General features: G+C 43.1%; 2 long non-coding RNA genes and 1 pseudogene across 8 annotated transcripts in view; 1 reads left to right on the top strand and 2 right to left on the bottom strand.

Moving 5' to 3' along the window:
• Positions 1 to 20,769, bottom strand: part of LOC309350005 — a 40,996-nt gene that overhangs the window by 10,332 nt on the left and 9,895 nt on the right. The gene's annotated exons all lie outside the window — the stretch shown is intronic.
• Positions 2,587 to 18,310, top strand: LOC309349996 (vomeronasal type-2 receptor 26-like; annotated as a pseudogene). Its single transcript, XR_014161545.1, has 6 exons — positions 2,587 to 2,948; positions 4,510 to 4,801; positions 11,894 to 12,706; positions 14,917 to 15,144; positions 16,195 to 16,321; positions 16,907 to 18,310. The product of XR_014161545.1 is annotated as a vomeronasal type-2 receptor 26-like (transcript).
• LOC309350018 lies at positions 13,965 to 16,310 on the bottom strand. Its single transcript, XR_014160259.1, has 3 exons — positions 16,202 to 16,310; positions 14,822 to 15,048; positions 13,965 to 14,040 (listed from the first exon to the last, which is right to left on the bottom strand). It is a non-coding gene; the product is annotated as an uncharacterized lncRNA (long non-coding RNA).

Raw genomic sequence — 20,769 nt, 5'->3', positions numbered from 1 at the left:
TAGGGAAGCTTTTAATGTTTGGTGTATTACAGTATTTTAATGTTTTTTTGGAAGCCACCCAGGGTGGCTGGGGAAGCCCAGCCAGGTGGGCGGGATATAAATAATAAATCATTATTATTATTATCCTGTACTCCACTGGGAGCCAGTGCCCTGTGGATAGGATTGAGCCCTGTGGAACCCCACATTCAAGGCTCCCGGGAATGAAAAACATTCCCCAACTAACACCGTCTGGAAACGACGTCAGACCTAATCTGACGCGTAAATTAATAATGCAGAGTTTTCAATTGAAAGAATAAGAGCTTTACTGAGTTAAAATAAACTTCTTCCTAAACACCATGTTTCCAAACAGTTTGACTGAGATTGCACACTGCTCACAACTGAGGCAGACTGACTCTGACTGAAACCTAAGAGAGAAGACAGAGGGAAAATGGTTGCCAAGTCCCATGCCAGAGCGACTCAGCAGTGAGCAGTCCGGTCTGGAGAACTTGACTAGGCAGCCCCAATGACTGGCCAGTCCCAGCACTTCCCAGCCTGCTTGGCCTAAAGCCCACTTGAAAGGGATCCAGAAAACCAGTTTCTTTCAAAAGCGCCTGGATCTGGTCCAGAACCTTGCTCAGGAAAGGGAGATGAGAAACTGGCACCGGTGGTTAGTTAGGTTTTCTGAATGCAACCACAACAGCAGCTAGGACTTTATACACACGGAAGTGGAAAGAAGAATTCCCCACCAACAAGGAATGGCTTATGAAGCTGGTGGAAGAGGCTGAAATGGAGAAATTCCCTGCGAAACTAAGAGGACATAAGGAAGAATTGTTCAAGGAAGAATGGAGACCATTGTTATATTATCTGCCATACTAACATCCATACCTGAAGTCAAAGGCAGGATTTGAAATATAAGCAGAGGATTACTGATATACGACTTCGGGGCTTAGATAACTTAAACATGTTTTTAAAAACAGGTGATAAAAAGTAGTAATAAAACAAACATCAAAAAAGGAGGGGTGCGAAGTCAAGAAGCAATTATGTATTTAGTTGTTTTAAAAAACAACTCTAGTGTTTAGACAAGTGTTTTGGAATATCTTTGGAGAATTAATAAAAAATATTTTTTAAAAATAAAATTAATAATATAGCATCCACCCAGATTCTTAGGAAGCTGATACAATTTTGTTATTTTACCTTTTTTTAATGTTCTGAAGTAAGTTTGTAAACTTTTTTCTGAATGTCCTGCCTTATCTTAAAATAAAGTGCTTTAGGGGTTATTGGCCTAATCAAGTGCTGCATGGATTTTATGAATCAGATTAAATAAATAAGAATAAATAAATTGATAAAGAATAATAAAGCTGCTAAAATGCTAGCCTGGCTTCTGCGCAGACAATTTGTTTATGAGTAGAGAAGTTTCTGCTCAAAGACGAGGAGCAAGTTGGCTCCATGTGCAACAGAAGCTCTCCTTCCCCAGAACATGTCGAAGGGGAAGGGAGAGCCTAAGGCTCAGAGCAACCTTTCTCCCCTCCACCAACCCCAGAGAGCTTCCCTCTGTTGGAGAAGCCTTTCAAAGATGGGGTGGAAATTCACTTGAAGTGGCTTCAAAGCCACCAAGGAGCTACTTCCCTTCCGGGGGAGAACCAGAAGGGATAGGCAGGAATCAAGCAGCCCAGACCCAGCCAAAGGGGCCAGAGGGTGGGCTTGAGAAAGCCCTCCCCATCGCAGGCTCCACCAGTCTCTGTCTCTAGCAGCCTCCAGGAAACAAGATCTCACCATCATGTATCCCGTTCACAGTAGTGAGGATGGCATTTTTCAGCATTCTCCATTGATTGATTTTTATTTATTCATATTTATTCCTTTATTTATTGATGTACTGAATCTATATATCGCCCTATCCCTGGAGGTCTCAAGGCTGTTCACAGAACAAAATCAAAATATAAAACCACAACATATATAATCAAAATAAAAACAACAAGCCAATAATACCCCCAAAACCCCCACATTTTAAAAGGGCTTAGGATGCCTGGGATACAAGGCTAGGACTCCTACATCTGGCTGTTGTCCATCCCTGACTTTCCCACCTCTTCTTAAAAACCTCCAATGAATCATAGAATGGGAGACTTGAAAAGGGACCCCAAGGTCCTCTAGTCCAACCCTCTGCAATGCAGGAATCTCAGCTGAAGAATCCCAACAGATGGCCATCCAAACTCTGCGTTAAAATCTCCAAGGAAGGAGAGTCCATGGTCGGATCCAGCTTCAGGGCTCTTTGGTCCTTGGGAGCAAGGTTCAGGCCAAACTTCCACCTCCCAAACACACCCCTTGACTTCTGTTCAACATGTTTTTCTCCAGCTCTGCACCTGCCGCTTGAGCCATTCAAGACTCCAGAAAGTTATTGTGGTGAAACTTATTCCACTTAGAATAATCAAAATTATAGTCATCTCATCTTCTGAAAGCTCAGGAGATATTTCTGGGGGTAGCACAAGACTCGGAAAGCAACAACAGCATGGCAATATTAATTGCACTGTGACTGGGAAAGAAAAAGTTGGTGCAGAGAATCTTTCCTGTGTTGGAGACAGACTGTGTCAAGATGCAGAGCTGGCAAAAGAGGGGTGTCCCTGCCTTGGGCTTCCAAGCTCTGAAGGTAGAGTTGAAAACCACCCAGATTGGGAAAGCCCAGGCAGTCTGGCCTTGCAAGAGTCTTTGGGTTCTTCTGCTTTGCCTCCTTGGTAGGTAAGAGGAGGAGGAGGCAGAGCCAGAATGAGATCCCTGCTTCTGCTGCTCATGATGCCCTTTGGAGTCTGTGGGAACCACAAGGCGAAATGCCCCTTGAATCTGGTCAGGGATGAAACGGATGCTCGCAATTACTACCGGCCTGGACACTTTCTCATCAGTGGGATCATCTCTCCAAAACGCCTTATTGAGACAACTCCATACAACTTTACTCAGACACCCTTCGCCAGGAATGAAGTGTATGTAAGATCATATGCGGCTGGGTTTCATGGTCCTCCAGTCCTTGCAATGGTTGAAATAGGAAATAGCCCCTTTCTCAGGGCTGGGGAGCCAAGGGCTGATGTTGCAGGACTGCCCTGCCCTGACCATTGGTCTTGCTGGCTGGGGCTGATGGGAGCTGGGTCGTCCAGGAGAAGATTCCACACAAACCTCTCCAATTTCCTTGTTCCCTCTGTCTTCCTAAGTAAAACAATCCTGTACCTATTCCTCTGTGTTGCTTTTAGAAGAATGCAAGAAATCTGGTAAGGGTTCAAAAGGATGCACTGAATTTCCCCACCTGCGGGATGCCTTGAAACTCAGACAATTTCCAAGGCTTAAAGGTTTTATGCAATATTATTCCATTTGGACCATTCATAAACTGTCATTAAGGAATGCTACAGTTTTGCACATGGAATTTTAAGAGCCTCTTGGGGACCTTTGGTAGCTGAAGAGCAGGAAAGATGTGCTTTAATTGAAAGGATAAATAAAATAATATGTCAGGGGAGTTCCTTGTAAGTGGACTTAGATCTGTAAAATGTGAAAAGGAATTATTCCTTTTTTGACCACACACAACTGGCCTCATTTCAAAGTAGTGAGGTGTTTGAGGTTTCTTCCTAAGCCAGAGGGTGGCATGAAACTCAAGCAATTTCCAAGCTGCTATGATTATTTTATGTTTATTCTATTTGGGTCATTTGTGAACAACCTTAGCACAAATCTCTTTACACAATGCAACGGGAGACCTACAGCCCATCATGGGGAAATCTGTCTCAGCTACATTAAAGGTTTCCTCCTCCAATCCCAGCACTTTCCCCTTTCTGTCATTTTTTTAAAAAAAATTAGAAGCGTTTTAAGAAACTCCTGAAAATGGCTGGATTTTTATGGGCGAAGAACAGGAATGATATGCTTCAAATAAAATGATTATGTAAAATAATACAGACCAGGGGGTGTCCTCATTGGTGGAGTCAGTGATGAAAAATATGAGCAAAATTATAAATTCTACTACACACTCAAACCTGAAAGCCACCAGGCCTCATTTCTAAGTAAAAGTGTACTGAAGTATTTGGTGCTTCCTCTCTTTCAATAAAATTGTCTCTTATCTACCTGTAGTCTAGCCCCTTGGAAGGCGCCAAAGACCACTGCAGGAAAAGCAACCTAGGGAGCAGCTTCCCAGTATATCTCAAATTTGGAGGGCCGCCTTAATTTCCTACTCATAGAAACACAGTAGAAAAGAATCATAGAGTTGTAGAGATGGAAGGGACCTGGAGGAATCTCACCTGGAGCATCCATGACACATGGTCACCTTCGGAGGGAGTCTGTTCCACTGTTGAACAGCTGTGTGCTGTTTGCATCAAAGCTCCGGTTATGGAGCAGAGATTTCCAAATTTTTATTTTATGCTAGACAGGAAAAGGTTTGATGTCGATGCAAAAGGATGGATAAACAAAGAAACAAACAAATATTAATCTTTGTGGATCATATAATGTCCCCAACCCCATTAATATGAATGCCAGTTTCACTCTTTTTAAAGAATTCATTTATTGCAGGGAGGCAGCTAGGTTCTACTGGCACATGTTGTCTTTCCTGTTCACCATCCAAGAGATCAACCAGGATCTCAGTCTCTTGCCCAACATCACCCTGGGCTACAACATCTATGAGAACTATTTCGATGCAAGGATGACTTCGGACGCCATGCTAGAGCTGCTTGCAGGCAGTGGATGCAATATTCCCAATTATCACTGTGGAGAACAGAATCACCTGCTGGCTGTTCTTGAAAGAGGCAATACTGTCATCTCAAGAGTGATTTCAGCCTTGTCAGGCATCTACAAAATCCCACAGGTAAGTAGTGGGAGAGCATGGAGGGAAAGAGAATTTCAGCTGCGTAAGATTCTACTTTCCCTTTGGAGGGGTCAAGTGGGGATATTTTTAAAAATGGGAAAATCCTGAGCTATGGATGCTACATCCCTTTTTCAAAACTGAGCCTTCACCAACTTGACACCTCCAGATGTTTCAGACTAAAACTCCCATCAGCCTCAGCCAGCAGAGATTTAGATATCAGTCATTTCATATAATTAAATTGAGGCATCTAATCATAAGCCTACATTTTTATCAAAGCTTCTATATATTTCAATCAAGGCTTGTATTTAAAAATGAGCTTAAAAAAAAAAAAGGATTTTCAAATGTTTCATGCCAGGCAAAAGACCAGCTGCCTAAAAGAACCTTGGCAAGATGTTTTTCCTCCTAAGATAAGAAGGGCCCCATTGATTTATAGTAGAAAAACAATTCTCAAAGTCATAAAAAGGGAGAATTACATATGCTGCCCCAAGGCTGAGAAAACACCATTAGGAATGGGGAAGATAATACCAATGTGCCTCCCAGTAAAATGAGCCAGATCTTCTTTCTAAGGTTAAAAGGCCAGGAGCAATGGGGAGAAACATTTAGCTGGAAAGAGAACATTTTTGGGGGAAGTCTTTTTCTAAAGCTGTTTCTTAAACTAAGAGAGTTAAAAAAAGGTTAAAATGTGTTAAATGTTGGAAAGGCAACTGGCTTGGCAGAAGAAGCAGCTTCTTCCTATTTTATTTTGAGGCTGGAGAGGAGGGGGAAAGGGGGAGGTGCAAACTGAAGAGGCTTCTTTTAAAAGCTGTGTTTTATTGAGTTCCTTCCTTTTCACTTTGAGAAGCTTTATTCTTTTAAGAGGCTACCTATGATAAATGTATGAAATATATTAGCTTAAATATATTGGCTTAAATGTAATTATGCAAAGGATTTAAGGAATGCTAGATTCTTATTTCATATGGTTGTAAGAGTTGTATTTATCCTGAAATTAAGTCAGCCACCAGCCTAGCCCCCCTGCCAGACAGAAGACGCCATCCGGGCAGTCTTGATATATAGTTGTCAGGCATTTTGTTTAGAAACATTAAATGAAGGAAATCTTTCAATGTTGATGTGAAACTCAAGATCCTTGACATCTGTTGAACATAAAAATGTAAGATTAAACATCTGTTTTAGAAGGCAATAGGGCAAGAAGGGCAAGAGGTGAGCTGGTAATTAAGATTCCATGTAAGATATATTATTACTTATTTGTCATTTATATATAGCTCTTTGTCTCCCATATAAGGGCAAGGAAATGGGTGTATCTTTTGTGGGTGTATCTTTTGTGATTGGCTCTAGCAAACAGCCAATAGGAATTTCAACCAGGCTGATTGGACAGAGGCAGCCACAGGAGGAGCAAAGGGGGCTGGATTAAGGGAATATAAGTGCTGGCCAGAATGGCAGGAGGCCAGGCCAGAGCTTGGTAACCACGTACCACTGAGCCTCTTATTTATTTGTCTGACAAATAAATTACTATTTTAATTTCTCTATTGCTGCGTTGAATATTTCATTCCAGCTAAGCGTTAACCACAAGCAGGGTGCTACATTTTATGGTGCCGTGACTCGGATAAGTGGTCTGCTGGAACGCAGCCCCTTCGCCCTACTGGGCAGGGTACAAGAGAGAGGACAACTGCTTACCCAAAGCGCGCACTGGTAATTTTTTCCAGGGGGAACGCAGAAGACTCGTCTGTCTGATACCCTGCTCACTGGCGGCGACGGACCGGGGGAAACAGGGAACCAACCAAGGGTAAGTGCACAAAGGGATTTTTGGCCCTCCAATTAATTAGGAGGAAGAGAAGTCTTGATCAAACTTCTGCGTCTCGGTAAGGGGAAACTGAGTACGCTAGGTGGTTGGGTACATCAGATGGTGATCTGGTGTAGGGAAAGGGAAGGATTGGGAGGTAGAGTGTGGTGAAGTATCCAGCGCATTGTATGTGTGAGAAAGTACAGAGCAATCTGTAGCTGACCTGAGTGTGGAGTGGGCAGTACTTCGATTCCTAGTGAGGCGACTCCATCTAGGCAAGGAAACCCACGAAGCGCGTCTGTGAGTGACTGAGTGGATACTTCACAGGGCCATACAATGGGAGTTGGGGGTTCAAAGGGGGAAAATACACCTCTTGAGTGTATGTTAAATAATTTTAAGAAAGCCTTCTCAGGGGCATATGGAGTCAAAATGACGCCAGAGCGCTTGAGAACGTTATGTGAACTAGAATGGCCAAAACAAATTACTGGATGGCCATCCCAGGGAACCTTTGATATAAATTTAGTAAGCAAACTTTGGACTGATATCGCCAAAGAAACTGGAGGGTGCCCAGAACAATTTCCATATATAGATTCCTGGCTGAGCACATTAAATAAAAATCCTCCATGGATAAGGGAATGCAAAGTCAAACGATGCAAATTATTGGCTGTAAAAGCCGAAGCTAGGAAAGGAATCTTGCCAAATAAACTCAAACCCATTTTTGAGGGGCCAGAGGAAGAGGTGCTTCCACCTCCACCCTATGCTCCACATCGAAGGGAGCTTAATCCAAACACTCCACCAGTTGTAACCCCAAGGCAAGAAACTGGAATGAATAATGGGAGTGGAGTCACAGAGCTTGATTCCTTGATAGATTATGATAAATATCTTCAGGAGGCATTGGAGTTCTATAATAAAGCCCAAGCAGAAGTGGTTATTCCACCTGTGACTCCTAATAGACCTCCATCTACAGTCTCCTTTAGTGGAACAACTGATTGCCCACCCCAAACCCCTGTACATCCAAGTCCCAGAGAAATGTTACAGAAGTTACAGGGAGACCTTGCTCGGTCAGCAAGCAATACAGCCAGGCGTATAAAGCTGCTAAAAGAACGCCTTGCGACAGATACCATCCCCTATGATTTGAGGCCCCTAGAGCAAAGTGAAGAGAAAGATCACGTAGTAGCCCCTCTTAGAAGAGTATTTGATGCACTTGAGGAGCCTGCGCTGGTTAATGGGCAACCCGGACCACGGCCACCTCGAACTTCGACCCTGCAATATATTCCATTCACAACTACAGATCTGATGAATTGGAAAACACACACCCCATCTTTTGCAGAAAAACCTCAGGCTATGATGGACTTGGTGACTTCAATAGTAAATACTCATAGCCCTACTTGGACAGATTGTCGCCAGCTCCTAAATACTCTGTTCACCACTGAGGAAAGGAGAGACATAATTGAAAAGGCACAGATATATTTGCGTGAGCAGGCCAGAGCGGGAAATATTTATAATATTGACCGTCATCTCCAAGATAACTTTCCCTTGGAAGATCCTAATTGGGATCCAAACAATGCAATTCACCTGGCCAGACTTACCACCTACCGCCAGACACTTGTGCAAGGTATCCGCAGGGCATGCCAGAAGCCCACTAATATGTCTAAAGTCTCAGAAGGGTAGATGTGTTACCCGTAACACTGTTTCGTGTTCGGTGTGCACCCACAAAAAGACTTAAGTTGTCACCTTTTGAGCTCCTGTATGGGAGACCGCCCTCCTTTGTTCAGGATATTCCAGCTGACCTTAAACAAATAGGAGATCATGTGACACAGGAACAAGTGCAATCTCTCTCCCGTGTTTTTGTTTCTCTTAACAGGTGGGCCCTCGAGCGCACGCCGTGCAGCATTGCCGAGCCGATTCATCAGTTCCAGGCTGGCGATAGCGTATGGGTGAAAGAGTGGAAACGCGATCCACTTGCACCTAAGTGGCGTGGACCTTACACCGTCTTGCTCTATACTCCAACAGCGGTGAAGGTAGCTGAGGTGACCCCCTGGATTCATCACTCTCGTTTGAAGAAGTCTGAAGGCAGTTGGACGTGCAAAGGTGACCCCTCTAATCCTTTAAAACTAACTCTCTCCAAAAACCCCTGTATCTAGCCCTACCGGGAACGGGCTAGGTCACGGGCAACATTTGACGACCGGCCTGCTGCAGCCACAACCTGGAAGCTGGCTGACCTGCGCACGCCTGAAGCTTGAGGAGCGTCTGAACCAGCGACTGTGAACGGAAAGATTCTCTAATACAATTGATTGACTGCCCCCCCCCTTGTGGAACAATTATCAGAGATATTACTCATTGGGGATCCTCGGGATATATGTTTTGGTCTTGGTGGTTCCCCATTTCTGTCACTGGGGGAATTATATTGGGGCTAATAATTATTTGCTATCACAATAAGGTAATCTTTTGTGGAAGGAATGCATATACTAGACATCAACATGATTTTATTAATCCTGATCCCTTGGGAAGGGGAAGGGTCCTTGAATCTGACCAAATTGGCTAAATATGGATTCAGCCATGACCACAATATGTGGGTAGGTTTAGCTGAAATGGTAGCTAATGTTGCAAATAGGACCAATTGCCTTGTTTGCTCTCTTGGGCCAGATGATTCAGAGGGAGGTATGCCGTTATTACCGATACCATTAGATGCTATTGGTATGGTAAGCGAAATGCCACACCAAACTGAAATACAGAATTTCCCCGGATGGAACTCAACTAAACCATTACGAGTTATACCTGTACAAGGGGAATTCTGTGTACATAAATCATCAGATGCAGCTGATTCTCCCATGATAGGATCTTCTCATTGTCACTATACTTGGGATTATAAGAAGAATAGTCATACCTGGGCACACGGTACTACCTATCGAACTCGGAATGCCTTGCCCTGTGCACCTCCTTTTATTCATGCATGGAAAGTGGTGTGGAACATAACTGTGACAGAAGAAGGCAATCTAACATACTGCACTGTGAACTCTCTACCCCTTTTGGTATTTCGCCTTCTGTATTCCCCGTACCAAAAACCTCAGACCCGATGGTTGTGGTGGATATGTGGAGAATGGGCATACAAGAAACTCCCTTCCAAATGGAGTGGGACTTGTTTCTTGGGTTGGGTATTACCACCAATGTGGATTATGCCCACTAGTTCGGCCAGGCGAACACGAAGGAATGCTGATATTTCTCATATAGCAGGAGGAAGTACCCAAAGTTGGAGCGGTACTGATGATTGGCCACCAGAGCGCATTATAGCCTATTATGATCCTGCCTCCTGGAATCCTGGTGAGCTCATACAAGGGGCACGGGATCCTATTTATAATCTAAACAGAATAATTCGATTGCAAGCAGTAGTGGAACTTGTAACCAATGCAACGGCCCAGAGTTTGAGACTTATTGCACAACAGTTGGATGAAAGTAGAGCCGCCATTTTGCAGCTGAAAATGGGAATGGATTATGTACTTGCCAGGCAGGGAGGCCTATGTGGAGTCTTGAACTTGACAGGGAATGCCTGTTGCTTTAACATTTCTGATAATGGTGAGGCAATCCGTGTGTTGGCCACAAAGATGGAGAATATAGCACATGTCCCAGTACAAACATGGGAAGGATGGGATATGGGATGGCTCACCAATTGGTTACCTAATGTCACAGGACTCAAAGGGATACTATTGTCTTGCTTGTTTTTCTTGACAGTAGTAGTATTGGTTTTATGTATGATGCCATGTATCATTTCATGTTTTAGAAGTACAATTAGCAAGATGGTTTCAAATGAAACTCTACCTTATATCATGGCCCTATACAGAGCTTTACCTCAGGAATATGATGAAGGTCAAGCTATCAAGGACACTTGGGATGAAGGTCCTTGAGCTTGAAAGGGGGGAATGAGGCATCTAATCATAAGCCTACATTTTTATCAAAGCTTCTATATATTTCAATCAAGGCTTGTATTTAAAAATGAGCTTAAAAAAAAAAAAGGATTTTCAAATGTTTCATGCCAGGCAAAAGACCAGCTGCCTAAAAGAACCTTGGCAAGATGTTTTTCCTCCTAAGATAAGAAGGGCCCCATTGATTTATAGTAGAAAAACAATTCTCAAAGTCATAAAAAGGGAGAATTACATATGCTGCCCCAAGGCTGAGAAAACACCATTAGGAATGGGGAAGATAATACCAATGTGCCTCCCAGTAAAATGAGCCAGATCTTCTTTCTAAGGTTAAAAGGCCAGGAGCAATGGGGAGAAACATTTAGCTGGAAAGAGAACATTTTTGGGGGAAGTCTTTTTCTAAAGCTGTTTCTTAAACTAAGAGAGTTAAAAAAAGGTTAAAATGTGTTAAATGTTGGAAAGGCAACTGGCTTGGCAGAAGAAGCAGCTTCTTCCTATTTTATTTTGAGGCTGGAGAGGAGGGGGAAAGGGGGAGGTGCAAACTGAAGAGGCTTCTTTTAAAAGCTGTGTTTTATTGAGTTCCTTCCTTTTCACTTTGAGAAGCTTTATTCTTTTAAGAGGCTACCTATGATAAATGTATGAAATATATTAGCTTAAATATATTGGCTTAAATGTAATTATGCAAAGGATTTAAGGAATGCTAGATTCTTATTTCATATGGTTGTAAGAGTTGTATTTATCCTGAAATTAAGTCAGCCACCAGCCTAGCCCCCCTGCCAGACAGAAGACGCCATCCGGGCAGTCTTGATATATAGTTGTCAGGCATTTTGTTTAGAAACATTAAATGAAGGAAATCTTTCAATGTTGATGTGAAACTCAAGATCCTTGACATCTGTTGAACATAAAAATGTAAGATTAAACATCTGTTTTAGAAGGCAATAGGGCAAGAAGGGCAAGAGGTGAGCTGGTAATTAAGATTCCATGTAAGATATATTATTACTTATTTGTCATTTATATATAGCTCTTTGTCTCCCATATAAGGGCAAGGAAATGGGTGTATCTTTTGTGGGTGTATCTTTTGTGATTGGCTCTAGCAAACAGCCAATAGGAATTTCAACCAGGCTGATTGGACAGAGGCAGCCACAGGAGGAGCAAAGGGGGCTGGATTAAGGGAATATAAGTGCTGGCCAGAATGGCAGGAGGCCAGGCCAGAGCTTGGTAACCACGTACCACTGAGCCTCTTATTTATTTGTCTGACAAATAAATTACTATTTTAATTTCTCTATTGCTGCGTTGAATATTTCATTCCAGCTAAGCGTTAACCACAAGCAGGGTGCTACAAAATATCTGTTGTGCTGAAAGTAAAATAAATTGTTGATCTTTTGCTTTCCTTGCTAGATCAATCATGGCTTCACTGCCCAGGTTCTCGAAGGTAAAACCCTGTTCCCTTTTGTCTACCGGATGAGTCCCAAAGAGGAAAGTCAGTACCAGGGGATTGTTGAATTGTTCCTGTATTTTGGATGGACGTGGATTGGCCTCTTCACTCCAGACAATGACAGTGGAGAAAGATTTGTGAGCGCTGTGAAACCTCTGATGCTCAGCAGCGGAACCTGCATTGCTTTATCAAAAAGACTACCAGAACATAATATAGAACAATTTATCAGACCTGGGGAACCTTTTTTCCTATGGAGACAAGTTGGGGTATTTGTTTCCTATATAACCAATGCACATGTTATCATAATACTCATGGTAATACACGATATCTATGAGAAGGAAATAGGGGCGAAAGTCTGGATCACAACAGCTTCGCAAGAAATCAGATTTAGCTTTTACATCCCTACAAATTACTTCCAGCACCTCCATGGTTCTCTGTCCTTTGAAATTCAGACCGGAATAAGGAGCGACAAAGGTGAGAAATATAAATCGCAGTCCAATCTTCTTGGAGATTTTTTGGATGAAGCTTTTCAGTGTTCATATTCAAAGCATCTGTTGTCTGTGAAAGGCCGAATAAGATGCAGAGAGGAGGAGGAAATGGAGATGGTGTCCCAAGGGGTATGTGAGACAATCCTGTCTCTAGACAGCTATGGCACTTACATCCATGTTCAAGCTGTGGCTCAGGCCTTGCATGCTTCACTTTCCACTAGATCCCAGAGGAGGCTGATGGTGGAGGAAGGAGAGCAATGGGGACCCCAAAGGCTACAGCCGTGGCAGGTATTTCCTTCCCCTTTTTGCAACCTGCAGTCCACACAGATGCTGATCTGTCTAACTGTGGATAGACCTGCAAAATATCATAGTTACTTTTAGTATTACTAATAGTAGCTTACCTTCCAACATGTCTCCGATGAAAATAGGGATGTCCCATCCCATAACGATCATTTTGCTATTTATACCCAGGGCTTTCTTCAGGGGGAACTCGCTGGAACTCAGTTCCAGCACCTCTCAACTGGGTGCCATTTTGACCTTTGGAGGGTCTGTAGTAATAATATTAGTATTATTCTGTTTATATATCAACTTTCATCTGAAGATCACAGGGTGGTTTACAGAATAAAAATACAAAATGAGAATAGAAAAAGCAAATGAAAGAAACAAAACAAGCAAACCAAAAGCACATTAAAATGCCCAGAGATGGTTTTATCCACCCAAATCCTGGTTACAGAATAACTTTCTCGCCTGGCACCTAAAGATTTGTCACAAAGGCAAAGGACAGCATCCCCCAAGCGAGGAGCCACCACAGAAAAGTCCTGTTGTCGTGCTGCCACCCTCCAGATATCTCTCATTCATATATATATATATATATATATATATATATATATATAATTTAAGTTTTTCTTCATTTCTCTCCAAGCTCCTGTGTAGTTATTCTTAAAAATATTTATGTTCATAGCTGTTATCCATACTCCTAAATATTAAACTTTCTTCTCAATCATCAGTTCCGTTTTTTGTCTTTTTTATTTTGCTCTTTCACATTTTACACCAATACTTTCGTTCTACCTTTATTTAGTTTAAAACCTGCTACTTCTCCAATCTTGAGAATCTGTTCAAGACCCTTGGTTTACTAGCCATGGGGTCTTCTACAGTTACCACTTGGTCATCTGCAAATGCCTTGAGTTTATATGCTTTGTAACCTAATGTTGGGGTGCGGGTGGCGTTGTGGGTTAAACCACATAGCCTAGGACTTGCCAATCAGAAGGTCGGTGGTTCGAATCCCCGTGACGGGGTGAGCTCCCATTGCTCAGTCCCTGCTCCTGCCAACCTAGCAATTCGAAAGCACGTCAAAGTGCAAGTAGATAAATAGGTACCGCTCCGGAGGGAAGGTAAACGGCGTTTCCATGAGCTGCTCTGGTTCGCCAGAAGCGGCTTAGTCATGCTGGCCACACGACCCGGAAGATGTACGCCGGCTCCCTCTGCCAATAAAGCAAGATGAACGCCGCAACTCCAGAGTCAGTCAGGACTGGACCTAATGGTCAGGGGTCCCTTTACCTTTACCTTTAACCTACTGTTATCCCTTTTATTTCTTCATCTGATCTTCTACTTCTGACCAGGGTCTCTAAAACTAAAATAATAATGGTGACTGGGGATATCCCTGTCTTGTCCCTTTCATTATTTTGAGTTTTTCTCTTATTACATTATTTACTATCATCATAGCCTGTTAGTCAGAATAAATTGAGTCAATTCCTCTAAGTACAGTGGTACCTCAGGTTACAGACACTTCAGGTTACAGATGCTACAGGTTACAGACTCTGGCAACCCAGAAATAGTACCTCGGGTTAAGAACTTTGCTTCAGGATAAGAACAGAAATCGTGCGGCGGCAGCGGAAGACCTCATTAGCTAAAGTAGTACCTCAGGTTAAGAACAGTGTCAGGTTAAGAATGGACCTCCAGAACGAATTAAGTTCTTTACCTGAGGTACCACTGTAATGACTCTCTGAAATTCATCATCTCTATAGTCTTCTTTGTAGAAGTCCATGAAACATGGTCAAATGCCTTCTCTGCGTCTATAAAAATCAACACTGCTTGCCTATCATTTCTAACCTCCAGATCTTCTATTATATCAATTATATTCCTTATATTATCCTTCATCTGGCGGCCTGGTAAAAAACCAGCCTGGTCCTGATGAATTAAATCCATTAATAGCACTTTCATGTTGTTTGTCAATAGGTCTGCAAACAGCTTATAGTCATTATTTAATAGAGAAATCAGCCTATAATTTTTGACTGATAATAGATCTGTATCTTTTTTCAGAATCAGCGTAATGTAAGTATCTTAAATCTTTTAGTGGTTGTGCCAAATAATCTTGTAATTTCTTATAGTACTTTGCTGATAGACCACCTGGCCCCGGTGTTTTCCCCATTTTGGCTTGATTAATTGCCTGTTGTAGCTTCCCAGTTTCTTAATGCTGCTGCTTTCCCCTGCCATTCCAGCCTCACCCTTTCTTGAGAGAAATCCGGTGTCTGAATACTTCCAGGGGCAGACTGTGCTTGGATGAGAACTGGGAGCTACCAGCGGACTTCGATATTATGAACTGGGTGATGTCTCCCAATAAGTCTCGTGACCTTGTGAAAATTGGGAATATAAGGAGTGAGACGTCTGCTGGTATAAAGTTCACCATTAACCCAGAAGCCATTGAGTGGAACAAGAAATTCAATAAGGTAGAGGGAATAATTGGGGGAGGGGGGGCTAGGAGATCCTGATTGTAGTGTTCCTTGAACAACCACTGCAGAATGACCATGTCAGGCTGACTGTCCAGTAACAGCTGGAACCACCACTCCTTCTTTCTCTAGCTGCTGAGATAGGAGTGGAATTTGGGATGCTCAAATAAAGGATATTGACCTTTCACACATGCAGAAGGATGAAAAGTAATTTATTTTAGAAATGATAATTACTGATTTATTGTATATTTTTTTTAATTTGTGAGTAAGCTCACTTGTATTAAATTTGTCTTAATTTGTGGTTGATGTGGTGAAATTTGGAAAATCAATTAAAGCAATTTGGCAAAAAAACCCCCAAAAAACCCCAACTCTCCTTTCAGTTGGGCATTGAACAGCAAAGAGCTTTCTCTCTCTCTCTCTCTGACACACACAAACACAAACACAAACATGGGAATGAACCATGTGAGAGATTATTCGAATCCTGAAATTTGGGGGAATCACATGTCAGACCCATTGTCATTTGCTTTGAAGTTTTTTTAAGAAGGGAAACAGGTAAATGGAGAAGATGAAACAAAGTTCTGTGGCTCAAACCTCAGTTGTACTGAACTAAATTTCAAGCACAAGATATTCTGGTCACCCCAATGGTCAGTGCAGGGTTGAAATTCCAGGCTGCATTCCAGAGATCATGTTCTGAAGCTAAAGAGAACTGACCGCATTAAGGGAATGGGGAGATGGCAGGCTACTGAGGTTCTTGGCTGCTGGAAACGGCAACTGGGATCTCTCAGGATTCCCTGCCAGACAGACCCCTCCCCAACCTTCTATGTGATGTGATGTAGAGCTGTGATGATTTCCTGAATGATTCATTGGGGGCCACAACTGCAAATCTTTGGGTAGATCAGGCTTTCCCAAACTTGGGTCCCCAGTCTTTGGACTACAGCTCCCATCATCCTGAGCCGGGAAGACCGGTTGTCAGGGATCACCACCATGCTATAGAGATCGCGTTACTCCTAACTGTTCCTCTTTGTTGCACCTTCTTGTCTTTCTGGTTAGACTGTACCTCGTTCCAGGTGTACAGAAAGATGTCGACCTGGATATGCCAAAGTGATTCTAGAAGGAAAGCCTGTTTGCTGCTACGCTTGTGCTCGGTGTGCGGAAGGGACCTTCTCCGCTTGGGAAGGTGGGTGACTCCATGGGGAAAGGAATTCCTGGAGAGAGTAAACACAGGGCAGAAATTCAGTCTCACACACTTTTTGTGAGAATTCTGCAGACATAGGGGAATAGGAATCCTTCCTCGACTTCCTTAGTATTAATCACCTTTATTACATCCAGGAAGTGAGTTGATAGGAATGACCATAAGGAAGAAATCTCTGGGGTGCAAACTGGGCAGCTCTGATAGGAATGCCCGCAAAGCATTCCTTTTTTATTTTTTAAAACAAGCCACACAAAAAGGAAATAATGTTGACACTTATCAAAAATAATGGATAGACGATGAAAAGCAGCAAATTACTAACAGCAAAAGCACACTAAAAAATAAACAATACTTTATTTGAAAATTATTACAATTATAATCTATGGACCGTTTTGATCTCACTGCTATGAACTTTGCATGTCTGCATTTTAAAGGTTCAGAGGAATAGTCAGGATCCAGTTAACAGAAGTGGAGTGGTCACTGCCTCTCAGTTTATCCTAGATCACAATGTTAATAGAGCACAGATCATTAGGGGTGTAAGTGATGCTGCAGCCATTTTTTTCCCTTCCCCAGATGCAGAACATTGCACCAAATGCTCAGAAGATCACCATTCAAACAAGGACAGAGATTAATGTGTCCCCAAGATTATCATCTTCCTGGCTTATGAAGAATATTTGGGAATAGTTTTAGCTTCCATTGCCCTCTTCTTGTCCTTAACAGCAGGCATTGTGATGGTAATCTTCATTAAATACAAGGAAACTCCCATTGTCAAAGCCAACAACCGGGACCTCTCCTACATCCTCCTCGTCTCCCTCCTGCTTTCCTTTCTGTCCTCCTTCCTCTTCATCGGGCGCCCAAGGAAAGAGACCTGCCTTCTCCGACAAACGGCCTTCAGCATCATCTTCTCAGTTGCTGTTTCTTCTGTCTTGGCAAAGACCATCACGGTGGTGCTGGCCTTCCTGGCCACAAAGCCCGGGAACAGGCTGAGGAGATGGCTGGGCCAGAGTCTGGCCAACTCCATTGTCATCTCCTGTTCTGGGGGGCAAGTTCTCATCTGCACCATCTGGCTGGGCTCTTCTCCCCCATTCCCAGAGCCCGACATGCGCTCCCAGGTGGAAGAGATCATCCTGCAATGCAACGAAGGGTCTGTGGCCATGTTCTACGTTGCCCTCGGCTACCTGGGCTTCTTGGCTGCCACCTGCTTCACGGTGGCTTTCCTAGCCAGGAAGCTGCCTGGCTCCTTCAACGAAGCCAAGCTGATCACCTTCAGCATGCTGGTCTTCTGCAGTGTTTGGGTGTCTTTTGTGCCCACCTACCTGAGCACCAAGGGCAAGTACATGGTGGCCGTGCAGATCTTCTCTATGTTGGCCTCCAGTGCTGGGCTTCTGGGCTGCATCTTCCTTCCCAAGTGCTACATTTTTGTCCTGAGGCCTGAGCTGAACACAAAGGAGCACCTGACAACCAGAAATTAAGGGGACATATGATTCTTAAAATAGTCCATGTTCCCAGTGTCCAGAAGTGCCTAAAGAAAACACAGCTACTCATCTATTGGAGGGAAGCAATGAGACGAAGCCAGATAGTTGTATTCCCTGCCTGCCAAACCTTTTAAGAGGAGGCATCTTATGCTCAGTCCGGAAGGAAGAGAGAGAGGTCTCCTCCTCCTCCAACTCAGGTTCCTCCCATTCAGGTCCCCATTTATAGAGCAAAACCAAGATCAGATGGGAAGTGAAAATAATTGGCAGAACAGCCACTGATGAAGCATTTAGAATAGGTTAATAAGCTAAGATTGCATCCTACTTAAATTTTCAACACTTCAAATTGGTGGTAAGCTCACTAAGCTCTCAGTCTTTTAGCAATTCAACCTGTAGAATTCCAATGAAGGGTGCAATATAAAATTAATAAATAAAGGTCCAGAGAAAGCTGACTAGTTTATGTATGTCTACAACCACAGCAGCTAGAACTTTATATGCACAGAAATGGAAAGACTTCCCCACCAAAGAGGAATAATAATAATAATAATAATAATAATAATAATAATAAATTTTATTTATATCACGCCCTCCCCAGCCGAAGCCTGGCTCAGGGCGGCTAACAACAATCAAACAATCAAACAATCAGATAATCACACATTCTAAAAATATTTCATTATAAAAATCAATTAAAATCAAATTAATGGCAACTGATTAAGCAAGATTCTGTGCAGGTTGCCAGAGGAGGGAGTCAGGCTGTGCCCTGACCAAAGGCCTGGTGGAACAACTCTGTCTTGCAGGCCCTGCGGAAGGATGTCAGGTCCCGCAGGGCCCTAGTCTCTTGTGACAGAGCATTCCACCAGATTGGAGCCGCAGCCGAGAAGGCCCTGGCTCTAGTTGAGGCCAGCCTAACCTCTCTGAGGACTGGGACCTTGAAGATGTTATTATTTGCAGACCGTAGGTTTCTCTGTGGGGCATACCAGGAGAGGCGGTCCCGTAGGTACGAGGGTCCTAGGCCGTATAGGGCTTTAAAGGTTAAAACCAGCACCTTAAACCTGATCCTGTACTCCACCGGGAGCCAGTGCAGCTGGTATAGTACCGGATGAATGTGATCTCGCAGCGAAGACCCCATAAGGAGTCTCGCCGCGGCATTCTGCACCCGCTGGAGTTTCTGGGTCAGTCTCAAGGGCAGCCCCACGTAGAGCGAGTTACAATAATCCAGTCTGGAGGTGACCGTCGCATGGATCACAGTGGCTAGGTCAGGGCGAGAGAGATAAGGGGCCAACTGCTTAGCTTGGCGGAGATGAAAAAATGCCGCCTTTGTTATAGCTGTAATCTGCGCCTCCATAGAGAGGGAGGTATCGAAGATTACACCCAGACTCTTAACGGACGGTGCTGGCACTAATTGCACCCCCGCAAGAGATGGGAGTTGCCCCCTCAATGGCTTATGAAACTGGGGGAATATGCTGAAATGGTGAAATTACCTGCTAAAATTACCATCCAAAATGACCATCCAAAATGATGGATTGTTTAAGGAAGAATGGAGACTCTGGATATATTATCTGTCAAACCATCATCCATACATGAAGTCAAAGGCAGAGGATTATTGAAATATGACATCAGGGCTTACATAATAAAAGCATATATATTTTAAAACATCTGATAAAAAGGAGTAATAAAAACAAACATCGAGAAAGGAGAGTGAGGAGTCAAGAAGAAATTATGTATTTATTTTTACAAATTGTACAAGAAGAAAGGTGTTTTGGAATATCTATGGAGACTTTATTAAATTGTTATAAAAAATATATTTTCGTTAAGGATCCACCCAGATTCTTAGGAAGTTGAGGTAATTTGAGTCTGTTTTATTATTTTAACTTTTTGTATGTTCTGAAGTAAGTTTGTAAACTTTTTATGATTGTTACATAAAGTGCTTTGGGAGTTATTGGCCTAACCCTGTGGTACGTGGATTTTATGCAAGAGATGAAATGAGTAAGTAAGAAAGAAGTAAATATTAATAAATAAATTGATAAAGAATAATAAAACTGCTAGAATGCTAGCCTGGTGCAATGGGCTTGGCGCCTCAATGTGCCTGCTCTTTTTTACATATATTGCCCCCACCTCACTGAACCACCCTTAAAACCAATGCTAACTATCCCAGAGTATTCTGTAGGGGACCTGGGTGTGGGGGATAACCAGTGAGCTGGAGTCTCAAGCAGATGTTTTTAAAATAACAATAAAGATTTATTTTTAAACAAGGTAGTATAATACAAGTGGAGAAACTTAGGTTACTCCAATAATAATACGCTAGTTCAATTCATTTTCACAGGTTTCAGCTTTATAGTTTGGTTCCGTTCTAAGGCGGTACTTTCCTTCAGTTAAAGATAAAGGGAGCCCTAACAGTTAAGTCCAGTCGCGGAGCCAGCGTTTGTCCGCAGGTCATGTGGCCAGCATGTCTGGGTCATGTGGCCAGCATGACTAAGCCGCTTCTGGAGAACCAGAGCAGTGCACGGAAACATCGTTTACCTTCCCACTGGAGAAGTACCTATTTATCTACTTGTACTCTGATGTTCTTTCAAACTGCTAGGTTGGCAGGAGCATGGACCGAGCAACGGGAGCTCACCCCGTCGTGGGGATTTGAACCGCCGACCTAGGCAAGCCCTAGGCTCTGTGGTTTAGACCACAGCACCACCCGCATCCCTCTTTTCCTTCAGTTACCCACCCCTTTAACAAACTGAGGGCGGACTTTCAGTAACAGTCTTAAGGGTTCACCACACACACCCTTCCTTCACTGGGTTTTGGGAGTCTCTTCTTTCCTCAGAAGAGTCTCTCCCCTCCAGACTAGTTTGAGACCTAAGTAGACCTCAGCTCCTACTTCTGTCTCAGCCTCAGTCTCCCTGCAAGATCTGGTCCTATTACTCCCGCAGGACACTACACGCAGACACTACACTCAGTCCTTCACTGTACAGT

Source organism: Podarcis erhardii, assembly GCF_964252035.2.
Source record: "Podarcis erhardii genome assembly, chromosome: 9".
NCBI lineage: Eukaryota > Metazoa > Chordata > Lepidosauria > Squamata > Lacertidae > Podarcis > Podarcis erhardii.
The sequence above is the reverse complement of the archived record's forward strand: the minus strand, read 5'-3'. Positions and strand labels throughout refer to the sequence as shown.